Consider the following 21139-nt stretch of genomic DNA (forward strand, 5'->3'; position numbering starts at 1 on the left):
CATCTAAAAAATAAACTTCATGTCTTATCAGTCATGTAGTTTTGTTGGTTCGATTTCCTCTTGTAATATAATAGGAGTGCTATTATACTTGTACACAAATACTGTTTCTCAATTGTTTCATCATAGAAGAATACTTATATAAATCATAGTAAAACAAAACAAACAGGGAAGAGAGGAACATCTTACACTAATAAACCAGAGAAGTAAAGAAATCTTGATAAACTGAAGCTTATATTAAATACATATATCAAATTCCAGTTTATGTTAATAAAATGATTGCCCTCTAATCAGACTTTAAGGATTAAGTACAAGTTTTATTTAGTTTTAAATGTTTTTCTAAACACTGATTATTGCGATGTGGTAAAAATTATAGGCAGAATTAAGCTAACATTTTTAGAAGGTGAATTTTCTCAAATATTAAATATAAAATAAACATAAGAATCAAATCATCAGATTCATATTAAAAATCATAAGTTTCATTTAGCACATTATTAGGAACATGAATATTTTTTCTCATCACAGAAAGGAGTCCGATTATGGAGTGCCTGTTGTGGCTCAGCAGGTTAAGGAGCCAACACTGTGAGGATGCAGGTTTGATCCCTGGTCTTGTTCAGTGTGTTAAGGATCTGGCATTGCCTCAAGCTGTGGCATAGGTTGCAGATGTGGCTCAGATCAGGTGTTGCGGTGGCTATGGTAAAGGCCTCTGCTACAGCTCCATTTTGATCCCTAGGCTAGGAACTTTCATATGCTTAAGGTGCAGCCCAAAACAACAACAACAACAAAATATATCTTTATGATGAAAAACCTGGAATAAATTTTCATTTGTTTATATCATCAAGAGAGGACTGGACATTTGGAGTGTGAATATACCAACCAGTTTATGAAGGACAGTTCTAATTTATGCCTATTGCCCTGTAGTGGTTCTTTTGAAATTATCAGAATCAAGTGGATTGAAATTATATGGTTCTGCTTGCCATGGGGGAGAAAAATTCAAGGCAAGTTTTGGGGAAAACTATTTTACTTAAGTCTATGGGGAAAATCAAGAAAAAAATGAGACAGAGAAGGTAAGCAGGAGGTGGCAGAGATAAATTCCAGAGGCACTGGGTAGACATATGCCATGGTTTTAATTGAATTCTCAATGCAAATTTACATGGGCAAGCCAGGATCATTTAAAAAATAAATAGAAAGAAGTGTTTCTCCTGGTCTTTGCTGTTCTTCTTTCAATAAATTACTTGACTTAAAAAAACAAAACTAAACTAAATTGGCAGCAGTTGAATGACATCTGGAGAATTTCATTTTGGCCACAATTTAAAGTAAGCCAAAGGAAATATGTAAACATCATAAAAGCTATAAAACATAATGCTCAGATTTTCAGAAAAAATTATTTGATTCATCTAAAAAAGTTTTAAACTTTGAAAACCTATTTAAATTATAATCATGACATTTTTAGAGGCACACTGACAAACCAATATAGCTTTCAGAGTTTCTAAATACAGCAACAAGGACATTTTAAACTATAAATTTTAGCAAAAGAGAATGAATTGAAGTTATGTCAGATTGTTATGAACTAAACATTCATGTCCCCCTCAAATCCATATGTTGAAGTCCTAACCTCTAATGTGAGGCATTTGAAGATGGGACTTTTGGGAGGTCATTAGGATTAGATGATGTTTATAAGGGTGGGGCCCTCATCAGGGGATTAGTGCCCTTATGAGAAGGTGAAATGCCTTGGGAGCACACAGCAAGAATGGGGTATTCTACAGTCCAGGGAGAGGGTCTCACCACTGCTGTCACTCTGATCTTCAGCTTGTAGTCTCCAAAACTGCAATAAATAAATGTTTGGTATATAAGCCAAATAATGCATGGATTTTGTTATGGCAGCTAAAGTTGACTAAAACATAGATAATCAAATAATAATATACATAAGGGCCTCCTGTCATGTAGAAATGTAACTTGTGGCTACAGAAAACCAAATTTTAGGATTATTCCATGATCATTATGTAGTACCAGATTTAATTTCCTTAAGAGCAAGATTTTTATCAATGCATAGAAGAGAACATAGGCAAAACATTCTCTGACATCAGCCATACAAATGTCTTCTCAAGTCAGTCTCCTAAGGCAACAGAAATAAAAGCAAAAATAAATAAGTGGGACCTAGTCAAACTGACAAGATTTTTCACAGCAAAGGAAACCTTTTAAAAAACAGAAAGAAAACTGACAGAATGGGAGAAAATAGTTTCAAATGATGGAACTGACAAGGGCTTAATATCTAAAATATACAAACAACTTATACAGCTCAACAGCAAAAAAACAAACAACCCGGTGGAAAAATGGCAAAAGACCTGAATAGACATTTCTCCAAAGATACACAGATTGCCAACAAGCACATGAAAAAAATGCTCAACATCACTGATTATTAGAGAAATGCAAATCAAAACTGCATTGAGGTACCACCTCACACCAGTCAGAATGGCCATCATTAGTAAGTGCACAAATAACAAATGGCCATCATTAGTAAGTGCACAAATGTGAAGGAAAGGGAACCCTCCTACACTGTTGGTGGGAATGTAAGCTGGTACAACCACTATGGAAAACAGTATGGAAATACCTTAGAAAACTAAATATAGAACTACTATATGACCCAGAAATCCCGCTCTTTGGCATATATCTGGACAAAACTTTCCTTGAAAAAGACACATGCACCCACATGTTCATTGCAGCATTATTCATAATAGCCAAGACATGGAAACAACCTAAATGTCAATCAACAGATGAATGGATTAAGAATATGTGGTATATATACACAATGGAATACTACTCAGCCATTAAAAAGAACAAAATAATGCCATTTGCTGCAACATGAGTGGAACTAGAGATTCTCATATTGAGTGAAGTAAATCAGAAAGAGAAAGACAAATTCCATATGATATCACTTATATCTGGAATTTAATATAAAGTGCAAATGAACCTTTCCACAGAAAAGAAAATCATGGACTTGGAGAACAGACTTGTGGTTGCCAAGGGAGAGGGGAAGGGAATGGGATGAACTGGGAATTTGGAGTTAGATTCAAAATATTGCCTTTGGAATGCATCAGCAATGAATCTTGCTGTATAGCAATGGAAATTATATCTCATCACTTATGATGGAGCATAATAACATGAGAAAAAAAATGTATATATGTATGTGTGACTGGGTCACCTTGTTGTACCTTAGAAAATTGACAAAACTGTGTAAACCAGCCATTATGGGAAAAAAATTATTAAAAAATAAATAACCTAAAGTAAATTATGCTCCCAGAAAAAAAAAAAAGATACAAATGAACTTACATTAAAAAAGAGTGAAAGACAGAAAACAAACTTATAGTTACCAAAGGGGATGGGGGAAGCAAAAAATTAGGAAGTTTGGAGAACATATCTAAAATATACAAACAAATTATAGAAAATAGATACCCAACAAGGATGTATAGCACATGGAACTTTGTAATAACCTATAAGGGAAAAGAATCTAGAAAAATATATATATATATCTGAATCATTTTACTGTATGCCTAAAACTAACACACTGTAAATCAAATATATTTCTAATTTTCAATAAAAATTTTCTTAAAAAGAAAAAAAGCTATTTATCAATGAAATCTGCTGATAGTGGATTTCAGCAATTTATGAAACAACCATTTACTCATAAATTGAATATTTTAAATAAATATTGGAAAGCGAATTACCAAGGATTACCAAGGATAATATACATAGAAATTTTTCATAGAAAGGAAGATTGATTAGACCACATGAATTTTGGAATTGTATTCAATTAAATATGTGGCATGAGACTTTTTTTTGGCTTAGTTTACATAAAATATTGCATTTCTGGGAGTTGCCGTCATGGCGCAGTGGAAACGAACCCAAGAAGGAACCATAAGGTTGCAGGTTCAATCCCTGGACTCACTCAGTGGGTTAAGGATCCGGCATTGCTGTGAACTGTGTTGTAGGTCACAGATGCAGCCCCAATCTGGCATTGCTGTGGCTGTGGCATAGGCAGGCAGCAGATTAGACCCCCCAGCCTGGGAACCTCCATGTGCCACAGATGAGGCCTTTAAAGGACAAATGACAAAGAAAAAATAAAATAAAATGTTGCTTTTCCTTTTTATCAATATGAAATTTAGTTATTCTTGAACTCTGTGTCACCTACATGACTAAAGTCTATATGTGAATTCCTTAAGATTATAACAATAAAATGTCAGTCATTTGTATCAATATTTGGTTATGGGGTATATATATCCTTTGATTGGAACTTCATAATACAGCCCTGCTTTATAATAAATAACATTCTTAGCTAACACAAAAGGCTGATTCTTATTTTATACTTCCCCTCAAAAATAGCAATCTTTTCCACAATGTGAATGGAGATGCCCAGTCTGTGTTTTGCATGTTCTAACATATTACCATCTTCTTGCTGGGTGATAACAATCTTCTTAAAGCCATCTCAATTCATAATTTTTAGTCTTTTTAGTCACTTTTGTTTATCGTACCCCAATTGGGTTAAGAGTATGGGCCCTCTAACTTAAATACCTCCTTGGGTCTCTGTAATTGTGCTCTATATTTATACCAGTAAGAACCTAATTCTGTATCTCTCATTGTTACAGCAGACAGATAGCTAGATATGAGCAGAGAAGGGGGGGGGGGATCAGGACAGGTGGCAGGAAACCAAGCATCATGAAAACAGTGGGGTCCTTGGGCAGACAAAGAAATGCAGGAACCTAGACAGACAGAAAGGAAATCACACATTTTGGAGTGAAAAGTGCCTTGGAGCAGACAAAGAAATATGGGACAAGAGATGAATCTCCAGTATCTGAATGTAACCTATTGCTCTTATGTCCTCCTTACAATAAAATTATCCTTGCAGATAACCTCCCATCATGTACCAACTTTTCTGATCAAGGCAAATAAGGACAAAAATCCCTCTTCCCTTTGGGAAGGCAGAGCTAGAATGAAAATCAGGGATTATGACCTCAAACCCCTCCTTCCCAGTTAATATTCCACCCATTCATTTGTATGCCCCTAATAACCTGGGTGCCAAAGAAATGCAGAGCAGCTGCCCACCTGCCTGCCTATCTCTCTTTAAGAAGCGTATTTCTCACATAAGTAAATTCTCACTTTAATTTCTCAATTTCAAAGGGGTTTTTTTGCCTTTTTTTAAAAATTTTTTTTAGAGCCACACCCATTGCATATGCTAGGGGTTGAGTCAGACCTGCAGCTGCTGGCCTAAGCCACAGCCACAGCAATGTCAGAGCTGAGCCATGTCTGCAACCTACACCACAGCTCATGGCAAAGCCTGATCCTTAACCCACCCGAGCGAGGCCAGGGATCAAACCTGTGTCCTTATGGATACTAGTTGGGTTTGTTACTGTGAGCCACATGGGAACTCCATCAACTTCAGGTTTCATGATGTTTCCATGGAAAGGTTCTTGTCTCCTCACAAAAGAAATTCAGAAATGAGAAGAACAACAACATTTCTGCCAAAATATCAAGGACATTGAAATCAAGATGAATTATCATCCTTTCCCTTCACCATGGCTCTTCTCAATCATCACATGACTTCAAGAATAGCTCTCTTTTTTTAATTTTTTTTTTTTGTAGACTAGAGAGATCAGAAAATTGTTTAGCTAGTGAATTATATATTTATGTGTTATGTCTGGTTCCTCTGTGCCTGTGTTTAGGAGAAGAGACTGAATGTTCAATGAAGACATGGACACAGCTCTTGCTATGTTTGATTATTCCTTTTCCTTCTTTAATCTTTCTCTAATGTCACCTGGGATGTGGGAGATGGGTGGGTGGGAGTGAAGACTGTGCTGAAATTATTTCTCTTAACCAAATTGGAGATATTTGACAGTGTGAATCCCAGTGACTTGAGTTCTCAGCTGTTGAAAAACTTGACATTTTCATCACTAAATTTATAACGATGCCTTATTTAAACTTTTGAGTACCAATCTTAAAAATATGAATTTTATGATACTATAGTAACTATGATTTTACTTAAATAGCAATGCTTTTCTTAGCAAATGCATGGGATTATTGTATTACATGTAAGATTCTTAATTGTCCTTTTGATTTTTGGTTTATACTTGTATCACTTGGGGTCACAATGGGAAAGATATGTCATATTATGTTAGGTAAATGAAGAGACTCTAATAAAAGATTATTTACAAACTTGTAGGAAGAACTTAAGGAAACAACAACCACAATAAGAGAAGAGTGCATTACTCCAAGACTAGAGGCAGCAGAAAACCATTACTAACCCTAGGCCTGCAAGAATAAGGAAAGGGAGTAATTACTGGAAAACAAAGAGGATAGCTTTTACAATGAGACATTGTGGTCTTTGGTAGATAAAGCAACAACCTATGGAAGTGAGCAGAGAAAGTCAAGCAAATAAGTAACACTTCCTCAGTTCCTTCTCATTCCCATCTTTCCTGCTGTGTCTCCCACAGGTCACACACTAAGGAAGACAGAGAATGTGACTGTTGATATAGTCCTGATGCAACTCTCTCAGAAAACATAGGGAGCAAACAGAAAATATTCAGCAAATTGATGATATTTTTTTCCATTTGTTTTTTCATGAAATTCCTGATAAAAAAATATGCCTCCAATGGTATATCAATATATGTACTTACGATTATGATGGTGAATGTGGATTCTAAAAGGCTAAATTCAAAGTTGAATTTCATTCAAAAGAATAAATATATTTACTTGTATTGGTTTCCTCTTATTATACATTTCCACACAAAAGAGGGTTTTTCAAGTGAGAATACCATGGATATTTGACTTTAGACTTTAATATCAATGACCAAAAGTGTTCTTTTATGGTTCATTCTTTCATAATAGTTTATCAGATTGATCCTCAACTTAAATTCCTACAGTCTGTTTGGTAATATATGTATAGTTAGTTCTTACCAACTCACCAAGACCTAGATAGATCAACTGTAAATTTCTTCCTCATACTTTTTCTGTTACTTTCCTTCCAACATGTTCTTTGTGTGTGTGTGTGTGTGTGTGTGTGTGTGTGTGTGTGTGTGTGTGTGTGTGTGTGTTTGCCTTTTCTAGGGTCACTCTTGTGGCACATGAGGTTCCCAGGCTAGGGTTCTAATCGGAGCTGCAGCCACTGGCCTTTGCCAGAGCCACAGCAATGCCAGATCCGAGCCGCGTCTGCAACCTACACCACAGCTCACCGCAACACTGGATCCTTAACCCCCTGAGCAAGGCCAGGGGTTGAACTCGCAACCTCATGGTTCCTAGTCAGATTCATTAACCACTGAGCCACGACAGGAACTCCTTTTCCAACATGTTCTTAACTGCTTCCCAGATACCTGTTGTCCTTATTCACCTTCTGACTACCTAGAATTGCTGATGGGTTGATTTTCCCACCACAGGCTCATTCATTCTAATTAGTCCTAGATACTTCCAAAATACTCCTTCTAAAGAATAATAAAACTTGCACTCTGGTATCAGTATAAAATTGATTCACTAGGCTTTAAGCTAGACTTTAAATGGAGAAACCTTTTTTTTTTTTTTAAATCAGAGTATAGTTGATTTACAGTGTTGTGTCAATTTTTGCTGTACAGCATATACATTCTTTTTCTGATACCATCTTCCATCACATTCTATACTAAGAGATTGCACATAGTTCCCTGTGCTGTACAGTTGGACCCTATTTCTTATCCATTCCAAATGTAATAATTTTCATCTACCTACCACATTATCCATTCAAATTCCTTCCCTCTTGCCCTGACAACCACAATTCTGCTCTCCCTGTTCATAATCTGTTTCTGTTTTGTAGATAGGATCATTTGTGCCATATTTTAGATTCCACATATAAGTGAAATATGGCATATCATATGTACTTCTCTTTCTGACTTACTTCACTCAGTATGAAAATCTCTAGTTGGACACATGTTGCTGCAAATGGTATTATTTTGTTCTTTTTATGGCTGAGTAATATTCCTCTGTGTATATATATATACCACAACTTAAATCTTTCATTTGTCAATAGACATTTATGTTATTACCATGTCTTGGCTATTATGAATAGTGCTGCAATAAACATAGGGATGTATGTATTTTTTTAATGTAAGTTTTTTTTCAGATATATGCCCAGGGGTGGGATTGCTAAATCATATATGCTAGTTCTACATTTATTTTTTCTGAGGAAACTCCATACTGTTTTCCATAGCAGTTTTACCAGTTTGCATTCCCACTGACAATGAAGAAGTGTTTCCTTTCCTCCACACCCTCTCCAGTATTTTTTATTTGTTGTCTTGTTAACTATGACCATTCAGACAGGTGTGAGGTGGTAACTCATTGTAGTTTTGATTTGCATTTCTCTAATAATTAGTGATGTTGAACATTTTTTTGTGTGCCTGCTGGCCAACCACATGTCTTCTTTGGAGAAATGTCTCTTTAGGTCTTACACCCATTTTTTAATTGGGTTTGGAGTATACTAATTCATAGAAATATCTCTTTATATATAAGCTTCTCAGAACAACATCATAACATACTTTTTATTGAGAGAAAAGAATCTAGTGTCAATAATTTGGGCCTGGTATTTTAATATTATTACCTATTTTCTTGTGACATTCTCATCCCTCATGGACTTTAGGTCTTTCCAATGTCTTGTCAAATGCAACTATATTTATAGAAACAATTTACCAAATCTAAAGCAGAATTTTGATAAAAAGAAAAGGGCTTTAGGTCATATATTTAGGGTATCAGATGCAAATGATAGAGGGCGGCAGATTTTTTTCTTCAAAACAACTACTATTATTTTTTTCATTTTATTTACTCTAATAATATTCCTATGTGATTTTTCAGAGGGTTCTGGGCATAGATGTATCATCTGAATATAAGAAAAAAATGACATAAGCATCAATTAAGAAGATAATGTCCCCAGTTAAGGGTTGGTTTTATGTTCTAAGTACACATCTATTTGAGGTACTTCAGGATCAGGATAAATAAATTTAGCAATCCCAATTGGACCCTTCTGAGATAGACACCTATCTTTTCCTCTCTCTTTGGTAGAAAACATGAAAATCTGATGACAACAGAAACATATCCAATCAGGAGTTCAACAAGGATTGGAGTCAGTGTGTTTTCTCCTTTAATGTTTGGACAGGATCTAAAGCCAAACATTTCATATTTTCACAGGATACCACACTAGAATAGTGTACATTAACTTCTCAGTTACTGTTTCTGTATTTTTTTTTTTTTTTTTTGTGCAATGAGCTGTCAAATTAGCAGCTTGGTTCTTACCTCCATTTACTCTGGTCTTCCATTGTCCATCCCTAGATTTCCGCAATTTTTGGAATTTTCTTCCAAATTTAATTTCCCATTGCCTCTGGGATCTATTAAATACGCTCAAAAAATTATTCCTGTTAGAGTATAAATCCATGTTAATTTATGTCTCCTTGAGGCATTTAAATTTTTATGAAGAACTCCTTGGAGAGGAGAAGATATTTGAAAATCATTTAAAAGAATATCTATTTTCAAGAAGATTGTGTTCAACTTTGAGTAACATCTAAAATAAAGTATAGCATAAGCAGGCTAACCCCTCTTATTTATATTAGAAAATATTTAAAGTTTTTATGAAAAATAGCCAGGGAATAAATCACAGGGGCAGCAGGAGAATCATATGAGGAAGTATTTGCTATGATTTTTTTTAAAAAAAAAGCAAAAAGTCACAATAGCAGGAATGCAAAAACAAACAAACAAACAAAAAAAAAACAGATTTATTTGACAAGGTACTAACTTTGAGAGCAAGGCATTTATGTTAAGTAAAATAAGACATAAGATTGAGATTTTGGGTTATAACATGAAAGACCTTAAATGCCAAGATCGGAAATTCTTCCTTGTTTTGCCAGGAAATAAAGTCATCGGAGGTTGTTCACGGAGTGAATGTGATAATGAAAGCTGAGATTGTAGTAAAAGTAGAGAAAACCAAGGTCACTCCTTAGCTATAGAACTCACATAAGATAGGAGGATGGGGACCATATGAGTGAAAAATGTCAAAACATTTTATGACCAAGTCAATAAAATTGTTACTTCTTGCAACTATAGGATTTGAAAAATAAGGGTATGATTTAACTCTGAAGTTGAAAAATTGGGGAAATTTTGAGAGGTACAGAATTTTTCTAGGAGAGAAGGCAAAGAAGAACAACAAGTTTAGTTTGGTTAAGATAATTATCTACACAATTTATGACCTATTACTGCTCTGAAAATATAAAATAAATCTATAAAGACATTTGCAGGAAAGGAAAATATGATTGTGGATGTTACATAAGAAGGAAGAGCTGGAGAAACATATATTGGAAAATCAATCACATGAACTTAATCAGAAATATTTGTTAAGCCAAAGGATGATAAAACCAGGGGAAAATCTTTGGTATATCAGGCTTCGTAAATATTTCTATACAGTAGGCGTTTCCAGTGCTATTCAGAAGATGTATAGATAAAATGCAATTTCATAATTTTGTATTCTTTTTTATAAGTAAAACTGATCTGAATATTATCTTCATAATGTGTGTGCAAAGTTTTTTTTTAGAATTCTGTATTTCTCATTATATTTAAATAAACTTTTTATATTGTAAGTGTTTTAGATTTACTGAAAATTAAAAGGATAGTACAGAGACTTCCCAGAAGAGCATTTTATATTAGTACGGTACGTTTGTCACAATTAATGAACAAATAATGACAGAGTATTACTAACTAATGTCTGTATTGTATTTAGATGTCCTTATATTGTACTTAATGTCCATATTCTTGCCTGATATCCCATTAGGGTATCATATTACACTTAGCCATCATGTCCCTGTAGACTCTTCTGGTTGTCACAGTTTCTTAAACTTTCCGTGGTTTTGATGATCTAGACAATTTTAAGTTCTAGTCCAATATTTTGTAGAATGTCCCATTATTTGGAATTTTCTAATGTTTCTGTTATGGTTAGATTTGGGTAATATGTTTTAGGGAGAAAGTAAAAGGCAAATTTCACTTTTACCTCATATCAATATGACTTCACTGTTGATGTTAAACTTGACCATTTGGCTGTGGTAGTGTTTGGGATTTCTTTAATATTATTCTCATTTCCTGGGAGTTTCTGTCGTGGCTCAGCAGAAACAAATTGACCAGCATCCACAAGGATGCAGATTTGATCCCTGGCCTCGCTCAGTGGGTTAAGGATCCAACATTGCTATGAGCTGTGGTATAGGTCTCAGACATGGCTCAGATCTGGCTTGGTTGTGGCTGTGGCGTAGGCCAGTGACTACAGCTCGAATTCGACCCCTGGCCTGGGAAACTCCATATGCAATGGATGCAGCCCTAAGAAGACAAAAAATATATATATTATTCTCATTTCCCCTCTTCTCTATTTCTTTCTAATTTCCTAATTGTTCATAGATGTTACTTATCCAGTTATGATTTGGAAGATAATGTGCCCACACAGTAACACAATTTCTTAACCAATTACCCTCCCCCAAAAAACTAAGGCACAAGGTATATAGACACTTTAATAAACAAAAATGTATAACTTACAGTATGTAAGGTACAATGTTAGCGATATTGAAAAGTGTGTGGGGGGTATAATGATTAAGCTCACACACACACAATTGTCTAAAGGCACATTCAGCCCTAAATGAGATTGAAAATTTAGGAAATAGTAGAGTGATTCTTAAATTTGTCCACACCTTAGGTCACCTAAGGAACACAAAAACTACTTATGGCTTTGGTTCTCTCCAGGAATTCTTTCATTGCTTTGAGATTTTTCATACACAGCATGAGGTAGGAGGCAAGTAAAAATCTTCCCTGGTTATTCCAATATACATACCATTTTCAGATCTACTAGCATGCAGCAATTACCCAATTAACCTTGGTCAACTTGTGTTATCAGCTGTGACCACAGTTAGTACAGCCAAGAGGTAAGTAAAGGGGGAGAGAAAGTTGCTTTATTTACTTATTTTATCAACAACACTGGCTCAATCAAGTGTTGATATAGAAGACTCCTTCAAATACACTTTAATGATATCTCATTTAAACCTTAATAAAAATACAAACATATATACGTTTATACCTTTATATATATATATATATATACACATAAACAATTTAGATGTTTCTTTTTCTAAAAGAGTAGAACAACAACCATAAAACTAATGCCTGCGGGAATTTATAATATGAAAGAATTGATAAAAAGTACATTTTTAATTAGCAGACTTTGTGTACATACTTGAGAAGAAAACTGAAAATGATAATCAGAAAAGTAGGTGATGTCTCACTGATACCAACAAATGGAGTAACTTACTACATACATCTGAAAAATCTATGGGAAAATATTAATCATGTAAACTTTATCATACTTTTATTTTTTTGGCCATCCTCATGGCATGTGGAAGTTCCTGGGCCTGGGATTGAACCTGTGCCACAACAGTGACAACACAGATCCTTAACCTTCTGAACCACCAGAGAACTCTTTTCACACTCTTACTAATACAAGATAGTGTTGCATGAATAATTGTGTAGGGAAAGCTATTCGAATGTGATTTTATATACATTTTAATTACAGTAAGAGTAATATAGGAGGTCTTAAGTAATAAATACCAAAGAATTCAAACATTCTTGGGGAAAAAAAATTGTGGAAAAGATATTGAAGATGTAATATTTTTACCAGCAAACTCTCTTGCTGTTCTTAATTGCATGTCAGGATTAGTATTTGAAAGTAGCACCCTATTTGCTGACAACAGTCGTCAATCTAAACTAATTCAGGGAATTCCCGTCATGGCACAGTGGTTAACAAATCCGACTAGGAACCATGAGGTTGCGGGTTCCATCCCTGGCCTTGCTCAGTGGGTTAACGATCCAGCGTTGCTGTGAGCTGTGGAGTAGGTTGCAGACGCGGCTCGGATCCCACGTTGCTGTGGCTCTGGCGTAGGCTGGTGGCTACAGCTCTGATTAGACCCCTAGCCTGGGAACCTCCATATGCCGCGGAAGCAGCCCAAGAAATAGCAAAAAGACAAAAAAAAAAAAAAATGCAATTTGTACAACTATAAATGTAATAAAAATTCACTGAGTAATAAACTAATTCAGCTTCATGGAGTAGCCAAGCATGGTTAGACAACATGCCAATACATGTCTTAATTGGACCAACAAATGTTTATCCATCCATCACTTCTGAGGGATAAGTGGATATCTTGGAAACTTTGGTTCCCCAGAGTTTTCAGATGTTAGAGTTATGAATTATTGTTTTCTAAGACTGCTTCTCTTATTTACAAAAGCTCATAATATAAAAATACACTGGAGGTGAAATTAAAAATTAGAATATACTTGTTTTTATTATTGTTTTCTGATTAAATATTGAAATTCTAGAGCTAGATTTTCTAATGCTACATAATTTAAAATACGTAATGTTGCTCCCGGTCCAACATCACTGACACCACACGTATATAACCATGCATCTCTTTTCAAATTGATTTCTTAGGTTTATGAGAAAAGCAATGATTTATAGACTATTTGGAAATAAATTACAATGAGAGCACTGTGTAATAAAAACAAAATTGGGCTAAGAAATAGGTTTGAAAATGAGGCATTTAAAAAAGTTATTAGAATGCAAGAAATAGAGAAAATAAATTAATAAGTAAGCTTAAGAAGCAAGAAAAGATGATCACAATAAATATCAGGAAAAAAATTGGAAAAAGGTATTAATAAAGATGAATAGAAAACTTACGCAATTTTAAATTTGGAAACGATTAAAATTTTTACTTGGAGGGGAATCAAATAGAGTAAAATTACTAAAGACTAGGCACAGTAGTTGAAGGGACTATTTCATAAAAATAAAAATTATTTAAAGGCTATTCAATACCAACCCCCAAATAAAGAAAGAGTATGATAATGTATTCAAATAAAGTTTCAAAATATGTCCTATGGTATATAAACCTTTTGGAATCATAACAAAAAATAACTTTTCAACTCAATCTTTGAGGGAACGGTATCCCTATCACCTACAATTGGACAAGATAAACAAAAAGCTAAGCATCAGGTGAAGTAAGCAATGCTACAGATTAGTAAAGCCTAATTACAACTGAGTAAGAATAATGCATCCTGACCAAGTAGGGCTTATCCTAGGAATGTAATAGTCAATAGATCATCTACTATAATCTCACAATTAATAATAATCTCAGCTGAATAAGCCTATGACTTCACAATACAATGATGAAAATTAATTATATTAGCTATAACATTAATTTATGATTAAAAGCCACAAATTAACCACAAAAAAACTATTGAAAGCATAATATAGTGATACTACTAAATTATTTCCATTACAATTTTTAAAAAGATCAGAGTTCATAATTACCCGCACTATGCAAAGTTACTATAAAGTTAACTAATTCAATGAGAAAAAAATGGAATAAATACTTGCAAACATGATCTACTATTAAAAACATACATAAAAGACATCCAAACACAAAAATTAATGACAGCAAAATATAATACTCCCATATAAGATTAATAAATGAAAAAATATGAAAATATATATTCCAGAAAATAGCAGGAATGGCTAAAATGGATCACTAAAAATAAAAAGAAAAATTGTAAAGAAACTCTGAAAAGTTCTAAGAAGAAGAAAATGAAAATCATATACAAACATTATCAAAATTTTTAAAGGTTATAAGACACCTAAATAAATATATATCTCATCATGTTTTGAGGTGTCATGATTCAAATTGTCAAACTCTTTTCTGTGAATAAGCCATATGTTAAAAAGAGCCCAAACTCAAGATAGATTTTTAAGAAAATATGATAGTCTATTCTAAATGTAACCTAGAAGAAAAACTATCCAAGAATAATAAAAACTAATTTAATAAAGGTAACTGAACTAGGCATGAGGAAAGTTTTCCCCTCAGAGAAATCAAAACTTCATCATACTAGATTGCTAGGCTAAGGTAAAGAAAGTTGGTCAGCAAACAAGAGAAAATCGCGTCCTCCATTTTGCATTATCAACATAGTTTATGACATACATTTAAAAGTAAAAATCAAAATAACATTAAAATAAATTTTTTTCCAAGAGATAGAGGCAGAGGCAGAGAGAAATAGGAACATCCTAATGTGGAATAACCATCAGGACTCTTCTAAAGACATTCAAAGTCAATAACCCCTTTTCACTTTGAATCAATAGTGTGATTCTCCATTACTCTAATATAAAGCAAATGCTCCAAAAAGGTTGAGGGGATGAATCTTGCATTACACTTAATTATTAAAAAAGGATCCATAATCTGGGAAGAACTAAGGTGTGATAGTACCCAATTTCTTGCTGATTGCCAACTCTTTTTTTTTTTCTAACTACAAGCATATATGCAATTATTAAAACAAAATTTGGAGTCATATCAACATTTCCAACTTGAACAACTTTTCTTTTACTAATAGGAAATAAATTGTACAATGTAGCAGAATAGAACCTGGAGCAGAAAGTATGCATGAATAGGAACATTTTCTTATATATGAATTCATATATAATCACTTTTTTAAAAAAATAACTGCATGTAAGTCTTTTGGGATGATTATCACTCTGTATAAAAAATTCATAAATAATACTGCATGTAAGATATATTACAAATAAAAATCTAATACATGTTAAGTTTTTGATAAACATATTAGAGATGAGATTTTTAAATTATGTTTAAATATAAAGGGACAGAAAGTAAAAAGAAAAATAGAAAACCTGACATTTTTCAGCAATAAAAAGTAAAACAAAAAATATCTTCACGTTTAACATAATTTTTCATCAATATGACATAGAAGAAAGTACTTGCAATGATGTATTTTGAAAATGATAAATATCATGACACATAGAAGCTTCCTTCAGATATGTTAAAAAAAGAGAACAAAGTAAAACTAAATACATAGAGTATAATTCTGCATTTCAGAGAAGAACAAATGTTAAAGACTACTAGACACTTGAAAATATGCTTAATCTTTTATAATGTTGAGAAAAATATTTTTATAAAAGAATTAGATGCCATTTTCCTCACTGAATTTGAAAACATTTAAACTAGCAAGTAGTATCCATCCTAATTGGCTACATGGAAATAGTATTCAAATACAATGTTTATGCATGTGTAAACTCAAAGAATTTATGGAAAATGATTTGGCTATAATTATCAAAATATAGTATCCTTTGTTCCAATAATTCACATATTTATTACAAAATAATATACTTGAACTTATGCACAGAGATACATATTTACATCATTGTTTTAACAATAAAATACCGGTAATGAAGAGATTCACTTGCCATCTGGTTCTTCGAGAATTGAGTCATTAGTCACTGCAGTCTCTCTCTTATAGTTCATCTTGAAAGGAATTCAGGGTGAAGATCAGGATGAGGCATGAGGCAAAATGGGCCCTGAGATAGTTACAAATATTGCCGGAGAATGGTTTTTAATGGTAGGGTGTATCCCCTAGTCACATGAATACTGGTCACTACCTTTTAAGAGCAGTTCCTCAGAGGTAGTCAAGAGGCTATTTTCCCAACTATAGTCCTGAATAAACCTGAAACTCTCAGCTCTCAGACTGTGTTTTTCTTTCAGTCGGCACATCTATCACAAGAGCATGGTTAAATGCGTTTTGGAGTGTCTACACTGAGATCGCATATGGAACCATTAAGATTAGTGAGACACTTTAATAATGTATGCTATATTCAAGCGGTTGTGATATATACCACAGAGTATGCATGTATGTAGTTGCGGAGTATAGTCCACAAAATTACCCTCATTTCTGACACTATTCCAAGTTAAGGGGTCCTCAAGACCACCCTCAAATTTGGTAATTCATTAGAAATACAGAAATTGGAAGATTATCCTTAGAGTTATAGTTTATTACAGCAAAAGGATATAGTTTATTACATCGTATTACAGCAAAATCAGACAGGGGAATTGAGTAAGGAGCAGAATCCAGAAAAATCCTCATGTAGAGCTTCCATTTGTGCATTCCTAGCGAAGTTAGGAAGAATACTGTCTTTCCTGGCAATGATGTATGTCAAAACATGTGCGGTATTGTCAACCAGAAAAGCTCACTTTACCCTTTGCATGATCTGCAGATTCTTTTGTTGTCAAGATGATACATGTGACCCAAAACCTCCGTCATAAATCACAACGATAGATTGACTCTCTGGTATAGCACAAGGCAGAGTGTGTGTGTGTGTGTCTGTGTGTGTGGGTGGGTGTGTGGGTGTGCGCGCGCGCATTTAGTTAAGATTTTACGTGTATGTTTTTTTCTCTTTTTCTTTTTATGGCCACACCTATGGCATATGGAAGTTCCCAGGCTAAGGGTTGAATTAGAGCTACTGCTGCCAGCCTATATATACCACAGCAACACCAGATCTGAGCTGCGTCTGCCACCTATGCTGGAGCTTACAGAAATTCCAGATCCTTAACCCAATAAGCGAGGCCAGGGATCTAGCCTGCATCCTCATAGGTACTAGTTGGGTTCTTTTTTTTTGTCTTTTTTGTCTTTTTGCCATTTCTTGGGCCGCTCCCGTGGCACATGGAAGTTCCCAGGCTAGGGGTCCAATCGGAGCTGTAGCCGCTGGCCCACGCCAGAGCCACAGCAACGTGGGATCTGAGCCGAGTCTGCAACCCACACCACAGCTCACGGCAACGCCGGATCCTTAACCCACTGAGCAAGGCCAGGGATGGAACCCGCAACCTCATGGTTCCTAGTTGGATTCGTTAACCACTGAGCCACGACGGGAATTCCTAGTTGGGTTCTTAACCTGCTGAGCGACAACAGGAACTCCCATATGTACGTTTTTAATTTCCTGAAAAACTACGTAGAAGAGTATGCATCAAATTGATAATAATTATTTATGATTTCTATGAGTCAGGAGTAGGATTTTAAAGATAGAAGGGGACTTTTTTCTATTATTTGTTCAGTGCACTTTTCACAAACTTGTAATTATGCTACATATTTTAATTATTGAGTGACTATATCAGAAAACAACTTCTTAATTTGTCAAAGTGTAGTTTTCAAAATGTTAGAATATGATTCTCATAAGAATATATAACAAACATGTATCAAAGATTTTATTCAACTCACTAATCAAAGACTGAACGAATAAAATTGAAATGCTGATTCCAAGAGCATTTGAGAAACAGTTTATCAGTACATCAGTGAATGCAATAGAAAAAAAAGAGTATTAGAAAAAGTTTGCTGTTAGATATAATTGGTTAATGTCCTCCATAATTAAAAAAAAAAAAGCCATACCCTTTGGGATTATCTTTCCTATCAGACATAAATCTGCAATTTAACAGGACTCTTCATAGTATCTTATATTTAATAAAATAGTAAATAATAAAGACAAACATTATTCCCCAACAATTAAATAATTCTTTAGAGGGTTTGTAAGTAATGTCCCAATGTGATAAAGAACTTGAAACATACTTTTTGACTTATTTCCAAGTTTGTAATTATACTTTTCATAACCACACTTAGATACATTTGTAGTGGAATTAATATTAATTCATTATATGGAACAACACATGCCTAGTAAGATTCATCCCCATAGAGTTACACTTAAATATCATAAATGAAGCTTTTACCTATAATCTTCTCTGAAGTTATGATTTTGGATGTAGAAGATGATTATTACATCAAAGAGAAGAACAGGTTTTAAGATCTCTCTTAGTCTAACGTTTTTAAGTCTTTCCTAAGTTTTCCATAATTGAATCATTAATGTAGCAATAGATTACTTCTATTGAGAATTCATAGGCAATATGAAGAGAAAAATCCACTGAAATGGTTATTAATATGCTCAAAAAGGAAGGAGTCAAATGCTGAAAAGTAACTATTCACTGTTTAAAATATAAAGAAATTTTACAAAAATAGAGAATTTTATTTACTTTCTTGTTAGCATTGATACTAACTTTAATTAATATAGTTCTATATTTTAGGGAAAAATCAAAATCAAATATAATAAAATATTACTTAAAATATTAAATCTACATTTAAATGAGAAATGATAATATTGATTTAATTTATTTTGATCTCTTCTTCTTTGATTTTATTATCTCTGAATCATCCTGGAATTATTTATTAATCGTATTGGAAATATAAAATGTAGAGAAATGTTTTTTTCCAATGTTAACATTTATACTAGTAAAGACATGTTTATCTTAGGGGAAAAATGCCTTATTTGTAAGTGCTTTGCAGTGTATAATTTTCAATAGAGGTTTCTACAGTTAGAAAATCACTTCATTCTTTCCTTTCCCCTGTAATTATTAACTTTATTGTCTAGGAAAAATAGCTTAACAAAACAAAACCTCTAATACCTCAATAAAGGAAACTTGCAGGAATTATGAATTAGTTTTCACTTCCCTCTTCTCTTTGGAAAGTTTTATAAAATAGCAACCCATCACAATACTTTTATCTTTTCTAGCCCCTAATTTAGGAGACGTAAATAGTATCTTAGGCCATGATTAGTCTCAGAAAGAACTTGATGGGTTGCTTCAATCTGGTCATTTTTAGCATTTTACTTTTGTCTTACCAGAAATGTTTTCATTTTCTGAGTATGCTAGGAAAAAAGCGGTAGCATTAAAAGGCTTTCCAATATTCTTCTCCAATCAATAAAAATGGTCAGATGAAAAGACTAATTGAAAGAGTGGTAAACATCTTTATTTCAAACTTAAGCAAGGAATGCAAAAAAAAGCTGTTAAGTTCTGTTAGACTTGAAAATGGCACAAGATTGAAGCAAAGCTCAGATCATAAACCCATAATATTATAAGTTCATTAAATGCGTGCAAAAGTATATATACCAAAATTATAACATTGTATTTTGGGTGGTGGTAATACAAATAGTTAGATATAAAGATAGAGATACAGTTTCAATAATTTCTTGCAAGAAAATGTATTTTTTTGTAATTAAAAATATAACTCCAAACAATTTGTTATTAGGGAATTGCAATTTAAAACATACAATACCTCTATACACTTATTACAATGGTTTAAAATGATCTTTTTTAAAAATTTCCAAATGCTGTTGAGGATGCAGAGCAGAACTCTCATTGTTGATGGATTTGTCAATAGTATAGCCACTTTAAAGGCAACCTGAGAATTTCTTACAAAGCTAAACATAGTATTTACCTTAGGATCCAGTAATCACATCATATGTACTTAACCAATTGATTTTAAAGTTACATTAACATAAACTTTGCATGTGAATATTTTTAACAGTTTTAATCAAAATTGCCAAAAAATGGAAAGGGACTAAGATGCCCCTCAATAGGACAATGGATAAACAAACCTTGGTACATCCATATAATGAAATTTATTCAATAAGTGGAAAAGATCTATTGGGCTGTAAAAATGTACCAGTGAAATTTAAATGCATATTCCTGAGTAAAAGAAGACAGTTTTATTGTGACTATAGACTGTATAATTCTAATTATATGTCATTTTGGGAAGGAAAACCCCTAGAGACTGTGAAAAGATCAGTGGTCACCATGGGTTCAGCTGGAACAAGGAGGTTGAAGAGGTGGCAGTCAGGGGATTTTTAGTTGTAAAAACATTCTATACGATACTCTAATGATAAGTACAAGACATTATGCATTTGCCAAAAGCCATAAAAACATTATAGCAAAATGAGTGAAACTTAATGTATACAAAACAAAGTCAAATCATTTAGCAGTTGGGAATTCCTAAGAAGGAATGAAGACTGTTAAAAAGAAACTAACTGGATTTCTTGCTGTGGCTCAGCAATAATGAACATGACTAGTATCTGTGAGGACAAAGGGTTTGATTCCTGGTCCCATTCTGTGGGTTAAGGATTCGGTGTTGCCACAGACAAGGCTCAGATCCCATTGCTGTGGCTGTGGCATAGGCTGGCAGCTATAGCTCTGATTTAGCCTGGAAACTTCCATACACTGCAAGTGTGGCCCTAAAAAGGAAAAAGAAAAAAACTAACTGAATTACAAGTTTATGAAACTATTTTAGTGAAGAGGGTGGAGAAAAGATACTGACTTAAGTAAATTTGTATGCAAGTGGAGTCTATAAGATTGAAAACAAAAGAAACTACATATAAGCAGTGTCCCCTAGTTGATAAAGTTGTTTCTCT

This window comes from Sus scrofa, chromosome 3, assembly GCF_054392235.1.
Source record: "Sus scrofa isolate SSC_HxYL_T2T_F1_AM1 chromosome 3, Sscrofa_HxYL_maternal_Yorkshire_Landrace_v2.0, whole genome shotgun sequence".
NCBI lineage: Eukaryota > Metazoa > Chordata > Mammalia > Artiodactyla > Suidae > Sus > Sus scrofa.